Below are 11,530 nucleotides of genomic sequence, written 5' to 3'. Positions count from 1 at the left end.
ACAGTTTGATCTTATCAGGAGATCCTGTGAGTGTTTGGCTCTGCTCTCTCCTGTAACTCTCTTCAGGACGTTTGTTGTTCATTTCTGATCAAATGTCTCGATTGTTTCTCCTCTCAGACTGATTTCAGAGTTTCTCTAATGGTTTTATGGAGCAGGAACAGATCGCCTGCTATAACTGTGTGTATGAAAGTGTTCTCTGATATCTTCATATGATTAAGATTCAACAGCTATGGATAGAGATAACATGTGAGTTCAGGGTGAGCCACTAGATGGAGGAGTTGCTCCTCAGACGAGACCACAGAGACAAATCACACTAGAGATTTTGGGCCCTATCACACACTCAGTGCAATGCAGCGACAGGTGCGACACAAGTGTGTTTTGCTAGTTTCAGCCTGACGCAGTTTTCATTTTCCCGTCCTGCGTCACATTGTTTAAATATCAAATGCACTTTATAGACTTTATCGTTCCCTGTTGGAGGAAATGGAGAATCGATATGTTGTGTTAAAATATACATAAAGTCTGTATTCCTCCAGAAGACGCTCAATATAATAAACGTAATAAAACATGGAGAGACTCTTGAACCTCAGAGTGAGAAACTTTATTGATAAAGGCAAGAAAATACATACAGCAAATATACAGCAGTAGTAAAGTGAGATCTGTGTGTCTCTCTATTCATTTGTTTTATGTTTCTGCAAAAAAAAAAAAAAAAAATGAACAAAGCCATACATATTGGATTTTGTAAAATCTGACTCTGAAAGAGAGCAGAAGCTCAAGTAATAATCAGTATTTATTATTAAAAAATAAATAAAAAAACACAAGAACAAAAAAAAAACACACTTGAACCTTTAAAGTTCAGCGTTCTGCTTTAGATTTCAATACTTCCTGAAAAAGATGAACATATAAAGCCATTAATATATCTGACATACATTTATAAATGCAAAATCAATTTGTAAGAAATGAGATCATCATTTATGTACCTGATGTGTGAATATGTGCTTGATCTCGTTCAGCTCTTCTGGATCTGATCTCATAAACCACAATAATGACAGTAGCCACACCCACCAGAGCAGAGAGGACCAATCGGATCACAGCTTCAGTAGGACCACAGCAGTGGACAGAGTCTGAGGAATAAACACATCAAACTGAGATCAGATCAGTCCATAAACACTATATCAGCGCTGACATCAACTAATATCAGCGCTGTCGTACCTGCACATGTGTGACAGAGTGTGTTGATGTCCAGATGTGTGGTCTGGTTGCTGATGGGATTGTTCAGCACACAGCTGTAGGTGTTTTTATCCTGATATTCCACCTCCAGAGGTAGAGAGAGACTGATGCTGAGATCAGACGCACTGATGCTGGACAATACACTGATTCCTGCGTACCAGGACCACATTCACCACTGATGAACACACCAATGAATCTGTGGAATAAAATGTGTACGGACCTAACGTTTCTCTCTTTTGTTACAGAAGGCCAGACCGATTAACATGAACACTGTGGGGGTTTTAGCTTCAAGTATGGACCACCGATTGGCTGAGATGGAATCATGGGAAGATATTCTGTCCTCCATCAATCATGGCCACATTATTGAGATGTATGTGGTGGAATTTGTCCAGTACTGCCATTTAGTACCCAGGGATGACCAATCTCTCATGGATTTTTTCTGGAATGGATTAGACCAACACCTTTTACAACTGATATCACCAGGCAATCCGACCCTCTCCCTGAGGCAATATCTAGACTGCACACTAAAAGCTCCTGGGTTATTTCTTCAACCCATTTTCTGGGTTATTTGTGTTGGGTTAAAATTATGGGTTATTTTTTCAGAGAGTAACCATTTTCTGGGTTATAGGGCTAATATTTTGACCGAATTCCTGGGTTATTTGGGTTTCTGGGTTATTTTTCAAAGGGTAACCCATGTTCTGGGTTATAGGGTTGGCTTTCTCTCTCTTTCTCAGGCCCGCCCACCCGCAGTTGTTCTGGAATTTTCTCACAACAATCGTTTGAAATAACCGTCGCTTCACCGTTGTTTCTTCGGTGCAACTTCATCTATATTCAAGGTAAGAGAGTATTATCAGTGTTGATGTAACGTAAACTTTTCTGTGTCCATGTCCCTGTTGCTAGTTTAACACCATTTGCTAAAAATATTACCATGGCTTAGTTGCTACGTTAAGACTAGCGTTAGCCGTGGTAATTCTGTAGTTGGCATGTAGCCTTGGCTATCGCGACAACATCTAGGACAACTCGAGGTATCGCACACTGGACGCGCACTTTCTCAGTTTATGGTCAGCAATATTGTTATGTTTAAGGACATTATGAAATTAAGATAATGCCTGTACTATGTTGTGATTGTACTGTACAATTAAATACAATCGCTGCTAAGTCAAAACAGCTTACCTCAGATCGTCCGTTAACTGAATGAATTCAGAATCTCATCTATAAATCCGATAACATCAGCAATTTTCATTCAATCAGCTCATTTCTGTGAGTGAATGTAAAACTAAATGTTTTATGACGAATGTTTATATTTGTCTGAAACGATGATTTTAGACAAATATAATGTAAATTTAATATAAAACTATGTAAATGCCGCGGCAGGATTTTGAACACGGTCCTGAGCCGTTGCTGGGCGCCTCGGACAGACGCCGGATGGCGCCGCCGGTGTGTGTACACTCATAGAGAATAATGTGTTCGAATTTTAAAGACATGGCGCTGCACGGCCATAAACTGAGAGAGTGCGCATCCGATGTGCGATACCTCGAGTTGTCCTAGACGCAACGCGGCGCTGTGCTTCTCCTCCGGTGTTCGACCCCCCTTTAGCCGCGGCTACAGAGCGACGAGGCAACACAATAGTTGAGTTATGTTTTCCAGCTGCGCCGTGCTTATCATATTATGCAGTGCTCTCCTGGCTGAAGTAGTGAGAGTTAAAGAAGCCGGTCAAGTCTTCGAATTGTTGCTAACCTCCATATTGCTATGTTTTCTCCAGGTCATTTTGAATGGACAGCTTTGTCGCTGAAAAGCTAACTGAGTGGCGGCTGAATTTTAGAGGTGAGCATTTTACTCTTACTGCCCGTATATCATCTCTCTGTACTGTGTCAATGCAAGATTTTGTGAAAGTCACAACTTCTTCGACAGTGGGGTATGCATATCTATATAACCCTAAAAGATACTTGTGCCCTGTCTTTAAGCTGTTATGCATAAGAATGGGCCAGATATTCACCTTTGCATTAATGTCATTACACTTGTTAGAAAGAAAAGATGGACAGACTGTCATTCACACAAAATGGGTAATGCTGCAAAAAAAACACATTAGTTAACTAGCAATTTGGGCCACGTGTATAAAAAAATAAAATAAAAGCCACTGCATTCCCTTAAAAGTGATTATTTGTTAGCTTGATAATGAAAGAGTGTCTGGTGAGTGGTTCACAATTGTCTCAACTTATTAACAATACTCATGTTGTCTTGTTTTCTGTCTTTCAGATGAAGACATAGATGAGGAGGCATTTCTTCTCTTTGATGAGGACACTATCAAAAATCTTGTCCCAAAGTTGGCCCCAGGCTTAAATTCCTGGGGCTCTTCAGAGAATTGTTGTTTATTTTTCTATTTTTTTATTTCTAATATTTTAGGTCACATTGTAATAACAATATTAGAAATAAAAATTTTTTGAATATTTACTATGGTGATAAGCATATGGGGATTTTTCTTAAGTATTTAAGTATAAATACTTAAGAAAAATCCCCATATGCTTATCACCATAGTAAATGATTCTGCCATATTTTCGGTCTGATGTTGGCAATGGCAATGTCCAGGTTAGATGCACGAAAATCACGTGACACCCTGTAGACCGGGCTCCCTCCAAGAAGTGAATGAGTTTTGAACACAGGAGAAGAAGTGGCACTGCTCCTCTTAAAAACGGCATTAAGGACAGGTAAAGTGTTTTGTGAAAAATATAGTCTACACAGACATATTGCACACTGAACGGCATAATTGTGCCTTATGAGATCAATGCACTGTGTTGTCATTCATAAAAGGACATCATACATGAAACAGTGCGTCTGTCATAACTCCACTGAAATCTCCATGCTAAGCAAGCGTTCACAATATAACATCCATCTGCAGTTTTTACATGTTTTTAAACGTATTACATATGAGAAATATTGATATTCCGTCGGATTTTGCATAAAATAATCATCAATCCTATTGTTTTTCAATAATTGTGCACGCAGCGTGATTTTACTACGCGGTCAGGGCAGTTAGAGTCTCGTGTGTAAAACAAACCCACACATATTATGATTAATATGATTATTTTTTTCCCCCTGGAGTACTAGCCTATCCCCAACATTGTCTGCAGTAACGTTAGTTCTCCACTGATCTGAGCTAATGAGCTGATTACCCAGTGAGGTAGGGGTCTCGGGAGAATAATATATATATACTACTCTCAAAATCTATTTTAAAGGTCAGGCTATAGGCCTACTGTAGTAGGCTTAAAGGATTCATTTAAAGTCCCTGTAAAGGCAATTCTAAAAAAAAATTCTAAACACATTATAAATGTTAGAAATGTATTACTAAAACATATTACAAAGACTGTGAACTGAGAAGTACTGAATTGTCGAGTTAGACCGTTAAACAGTTTTTCACCATTGCTGTGTTCCGGATTTTTTGGGCGGGGCTAAAACGGGGGCTCGATGACGCACTGAAGCCCCTGATCTCCAGGACACGCCCCTACTTGATGACGCACTGGAGCCCCTGACGCTGCCCCTCCCCTAACAATATAGCACATTCATTCACATCAGTTTGCCGATCGCGAGTTACTGTCAGTACTATTAGTTACTACAGCCTACAGTTTGCTAGCTAGCTATGCCTTCGTCACGGAAATGCGTACTACCTGGATGCGATCACGTACAAAACAGATCGGTGTCCTTATTTAAATTTACGAAAAACGATCACATCAAGAAGAGGTGGATTAATTTTGTGAAGAGCCACCTTGATGGACAGCTGAGGATCACCGCCAAAACCCGCCTCTGTAGTGATCATTTTACACGGGATAGTTTTATAAACTTTCGTCGGAGACAACTGGGATTCACTGATAATCCGCTGTTACTGGTAAATGGGGCTGAACCGATTATCTCCCGCCTCGGCATTCATCCTCCCGTCGCGCCGACAACTGGTGCCATCGTCGGCAGTGCGAGCCCACTAATAAGTGTAAGTTGCCTTGTGTGCTTATGTTATAATTATAGTAGGTAACGTTAGTCCAGGCTCGAACATGGCTTTGTAAAACCTAGGAGCATCCATTCCGGCTGTATGCAGCTTTCCCGCGAGTGGGCGTGGTTTCAGCGCAGCCAGCGGACACGCCCCCAGCGTTTGAGAGCAGAGACTACTGCTCATTTTTTCAAGATTTTGATAGCTTATTTTATGTACTAGCCGGCTTTTTTTATCATTCAAATTTGGCTGGGTGGCTAATAACACATGTTTCTGTGGTGTGACAAACTCAGAACACATACTTAATTTTGACTTTACAGGGACTTTAATGTACATTCAGTAAAGCAATATGGTGTGCATTTTCTTTTGCAGGCATGGTCTACCCCCCTCATAGAAGGGGATTAAAGGCCCGTTCACACCAAGCACGATAACTATAAAGATAACGACAAAGATAACTATATATGCGTCCACACCAACGAACGATAACGGTCTTTTTATTCTAAGCACGCGCGCGCGCCCCATTTTAAATGCGTGAGACCTTTAAATTAGAATGGATTCTGATTGACTGTCAGTGTTTTATCGTTTGACAGCTGAAAAAAAATCGTTCTGAAAGTGATCCCAACGATATCGTTCCTCATATCTTTATCGTTATAGTTGTGGTGTGAACTCTGTTATTCTTTAATATGGAGAACGATTTTTAGAATTATATCTTTATCGTTATCTTTATAGTTATCGTCCTTGGTGTGAACGGGCCTTAACTCCTGAATTATTGGAGAAGTTGGTTGTACTTAAAAACAACTAGCCTAAATGGCAATGGTTTAGTTTTCTCTTTTGTATCATAGTTGTGTTATTGCTACTATTTCTGTTATTGACCTTTCAATAAAGTTCCTCACAAAAGCTGTTAGTGCACATAACATAAATATAGATTTATGGCTGTTTCCCCTCCCTTAGCCAGTGGTGAGGAAATGTCTCTCTACGCTCATTCAAGCCTTAAGGCACGAGTAGAGTAACGGTGATAATATATATATATATATATATATATATATATATATATATATATATATATATGTATATGTATATGTATATATATGTATATGTATATGTATATATATGTTAAACCTTTATTTTTACTGGCAAGTCATTAAGAACAAGTTATTATTTACAATGGCGACCTGACAAGTGGAATAACCACTTAGCGAAAGGGAAAGAGGGCTAAAATAAATACATTAAATACATAAAAGATAGTTTAAAACACAACACAATAGACAACAGACACTTATAACCAGCTAAGTGTACAGGTACATAGAAGTGATAGTGGGTGATAAAAAATAATAACTATTGTTGAAAACTTTTCTTCCTTCATCGAAGCAAAACCAGGAGACGTTTGGGATCTCGTTCAAGAAGAAGTTATTCTTTATTGAGCGTGCTGCAGATCTTCCAAAACAGTCTAACTAAGGGAACTTTCCATGGTTTCTTTATAGGCATTTCAGTGGGCTGTCCTTAAAGGTGCTGAACTTACACACAGCCTTTAGGGACGACTACTGAATCTAATCATCTAAAGACAATAGAGGCAATTACACCCAACTGAGATAATGGTACCCCCCAAATTGTATAAACAACACCTGGTCACGAGAACTAAGACTTTGTAACATTCACACATAGTTCAACTCTTAGTAGGAAGATCAAAGACTAACAAAACCCCTTCAAAGGAAACTGTTAAATCTAATCAGTAAATGGATGCCCTCATGTTCACCTTGAATGCCCAATACAGTATAGTTCACCTTAGTTTTTTATGTGATGTTATGTAAGGAAGTAGGATCAGCAGGTCTAACATATTCTTAAATTTGTAACCCTTCAGTCCCCTCTTTGAGAGTTCTTAAAAACTCTCACAAAATACAAATTTAAACACTAAAATGTTCATTCTTGTAACTTGTGATCGTTACAGGCACGTAGCATAGTATCTGTGTTGTTCATCTGTAATTGCATGCTGACACAGAAACAACCATGCAATTAGGGTCTGTGAAGTCCTTACGAGTAATAGTCTTTTCTGGTTTGAACTGTTATTTCCTTGTGCTGGACGTGAGTCATTTGTTGGTTGACACACTTGATACTAACAGGTTTCCGAACCATGAAATGGTTTTTATCTTCAGTCATCTGGAGTAATTTTGTTGAAAGATCAAGAATGTCTTGTTGTATTTTGTTCAAGTTCTCTGATGGATGACTGAAGTTCCCGTAGAGTCTCTGCGTTGTGTATTTTTTCTTTTTCTTTTGGGATAGTTTGTTCAGCAATGGGTCTAGTTGTCTTCTTGAGGTTGTGGCTTCATATGCAGGTGAGACGGTCGTTGCATAAGGATCTCGGAACAGCCATCAAGTGGTATCTGCACAGAGAAAGAAAGAAAACAAGAGACGACAGAGCAGTATTTGTCCAAACACTAAGGTTGTAGCAGTATTTGTTTAAACACAGGTTGTATCGTTTTCAGAGTCTGCTGTTGTTGTTTCATTCTTTCCCTATTTCTTAATTTATTTGACACCTATGAACCAGTGAGGCAAGGATGGACTAAATGGGGAAAGGCCTATGAGGTAGTGTCTTCACCCTGGGTTCACCTCCCAGGGCACCTCACTTGTCCGTGTGTCCTAACCTAACCCTGTAGGTGCTGTAAATAAGTTAGCAGATGACAGAAACGTATTGTACTAAGTAACAGCATATCCTGCCTGATTGTTGCCTTTCAATAACCTTATGCAGTATGCAATTATCCTTATGCAATAACATTTATATAAATTTACGGAAATTCACAAAATAATGCAATTATGAATTGCCACATTTCCATTCTCCAGTGAAACATCAGTCCTAATAGGCATCATACAGTGAATGGGTGTCTGACTGGAATATTCTGTGGTATAACATTTAAGGCTGTAAGTCTTACTTAATGTCTCCCCAAGAAAGGCTGAGACAGTCACTTTCCTTTTGTTCTATTAAACAAAAATAAGTATTTCATCTTTGTTGTGAGTTACTGGGGAAATTAAGCAATCACAGCCTAAATGGTTAACACCGTATCAAGTTGCCCCACGAGTTTAATGACGAGGGGAGGGGCTGCTTCAGAGTATCAAGCAGGCTGAGCAGAAGCTGCGTAACCTTATTAAAATGTCTGAAAACTCTCAGATTGTTTGAACTGTGATATTTATCCCACTGTCTTTCCTCGCCTATTCGGAGTGGATTAAACTCTAAACACCCATAGTCATACAGGTGCACAATTACACCTCGGTCCTGGTTAATAGCGCAATAGCGCAGTATAACTCCGCTCAATAGCGCAAACCAAAGTATCACTTCCTCAACTATCTCAAACTCTTCTAACCAGACAGCCCTAACCAAAAAATAAATCAAATCTTCCTTCCTTGTTAGTTGATTAGTCAGGGATGCCACCGGAGAATGATTGCCCGCACATTCTCCACCATTAACTGTAGGGGAATTTACAGTTAAGACCAGAGGACCAGATATGATGAATGAAGACCAGGAGTCAGAGATGCGATCAACTGAAGCATTTTATAAATAATAAAAAAAAGTGCAAATATGCATCGTGCAGCAATCAGGGTAACATTCAATGAGGGTAATGGGAAGGGAAGTAGTTAATGCATAATGTATTCTTCAGGAGTCTGATGACTTAAGGATGAAAAAGTATTTTTGTCCTTGATTTCACACTCCTGTATCGTCTCCCAGGCAGCAGCAGTGTGAAGAGGTTGTGTTGTGGATGTTTAATGTCCCTGATGATGTTGTGGGCCCTTCTGATGACCCTGGAGCTGTAAATATCCTGAAGTGATGGGAAGGCTATTCTGCAAACTCTGGAGAGCTTTCCTATCCTGAACACTGCAGCTTCCAAACCACACTGTGATCGAACTGTTAATCACACTTTCAACAGAACATCTGTAAAAGTTGCTGAGAATTTTGGTTGCCATGCCGAATTTCCTCTAGCCTGGCTCCGCCCTCCTACGTACTTCCGCTCAATTTTATTTTCCTTCAGTACTACGTCTGGGACTGCTGTATATTCTTAGGTTTCCAGAACCAAATTTTTTGTAGGACCAATCAGCGAACAGAGGGAGTGGCTGAGAACGATGACGTTGATGTAGTGCGTCAGTTTGAGTTGGAATAATGGCAGCGGAGAAAGACGTGAGAAAAGCTATTCGGTCCTTTGTTGCAAAACGCCCGATTATACAGAAGTTAAAGCCGGAGCAAGAACAATGTTTGCTAAGTTTTATTGGTGGCAATGATGTTGTGGCCCTCCTCCCCACCGGGTTCGGGAAAAGTTTGATTTCCAGCTCACTCCGTTAGCACTAGAATTCGTGCCAGAATTCCATAACTACTAAACTGCCGCAAGCAGTCATTTTGATCGCTATTCAAAGCTCTGGGCTATCTTTAATGATAAATCCCTAATTGAGAGATTAATACATTTATTGTACTAGGATGTCTTTTAAAAACAAAACAACACCATACTGTACATTTAAACAAGTTTAATTATAATTTATAAATAAATAATATTTGTAGATGCCCTGAACAAAATAGCCTATAGCCTATGTTTTCATGTTTCCACTGTTTGATCGCGCCCGCGACACACACACACACACACACACACACACACACATGTCTGGTTCACTATCTTTGTGGGGACTCTCCATAGACGTAATGGTTTTTATACCGTACAAACTGTATATTCTGTCCCCTTACACTAACCCTACCCCTAAACCTACCCATCACAGGAAACATTCTGCATTTTTACTTTCTCAAAACAACTCATCCTGTGTGATTTATAAGCCTTTTGAAAAGTGGGGACCGCTGGCTGGTCCCCACAATGTAGGTGATCTCAGGTTTTACTATTCTTATGGGGACATTTGGTCCCCACAATGTAATATAAACAAGGGCACACATACACACACACACACACACACCATATTCCAGCATTGCAGCCTGTTCATTATAGCCATAATAAAATATAATAATAAAATAGTCAACCTAACATATAGATTCAACTGCTTCTCAGTACTAGTAGGCTACAATTCGTACCATTTTATGCGTGTGATGATTTTTTCCGTCGATATTGGAACGTGAGTGAAGTTCAAAATCCTATGATAAAGAATAGTTTAGCGTTTAAATACATCGCAAATGTTGAAACATTTGGATTCTAATTAGAGAGTTGCGTGAGCCTAACGCCGCTTACTTTCACTTTCGCTTATAAAGCATTTCATTTTGGCTTTAAATGTAATGATATTCAGAACAGAACAAGAATGAAAAAACATTCACATTCTTGTTCTGAATATCATTACATTTAAATGATTTGTGTTGAATATGTTTAGTGTATTTTTTACCACATTTTATTGTTGCGTATATTGGTATAATACCGCGAAATTCAGTGCGGTCAATATGACCGTTTATGACCAAAATAGGTAAATAATAGGCTATGTTCATTTGTTTTTTGTTTGTTTTTTTGCCTTATGTGTAATTTATATGAAAAACATTTTAAATGAAAATACAGACACTTTTAGGAAAAGTCAGGTACCAGAAGGATTGTATTTATTTTTTCAACAAAGTTATTGCAGATATAAAATTCAAAACGGTAAAAATGACTGGCAGTTCTAGTGGTGAATGAGTTAGCTAAGGCGAACGATAGGGATGCAAAGCCGATTGTTGTCTTCTCCCCTCTTGTTGCACTAATGGAGGACCAAGTGAATGAGGCAGAAAAGTTGTTTCCATATCGCGCAGTAGCCGGTGATGACTGTACAGCATTTGCGGCAGATCCGAAACGACCGCAGCGGCGTATTGTTAATGATTAGACCCAGCTTCGACAGTTGACTGAATACATCACTGTCCTTAGTGTCAAATATACATTTAGAATTTACAATTGTTCCTTGAACTCTTAAATTCGATTAACAAAACCAGCAGCTCTCGTTGACAGACATCTTATTCTAAACATAATCCTCTGATCATTTGGACTTCTTGTTTCCGCCGGCCGGTTTCGGCGCATGACATACGTCACAGTCAACTACACGTTAGCGATTGGCTATGGCAGATCCTGAGTGACTCTGGGCAGATCCAATAGTTTTGAACTTTAACAGAGAACCCGCCTACAAGGAAGTAAACATTTCTCAATGGAGCGAGGCCAGTCTCTCTGTACAAATGAAATGTACTAGAGTCTGGTAGAACCAGGCTAAATTTCCTCAGCCTTCTTATTGGGATTTCCTCAGGAGCTGCTGAGTGTTGTGAGACCAGTGAGATCTTCGCTGATGTAGGTTTGAGGAATTTAAAGGTTTTCATGCTCTCCATCTCTGTCTCACCAATGT

Source organism: Scardinius erythrophthalmus (assembly GCF_964197995.2).
Source record: "Scardinius erythrophthalmus genome assembly, chromosome: 14".
Taxonomy (NCBI): domain Eukaryota; kingdom Metazoa; phylum Chordata; class Actinopteri; order Cypriniformes; family Leuciscidae; genus Scardinius; species Scardinius erythrophthalmus.
Note: the sequence above shows the minus strand (reverse complement) of the source record.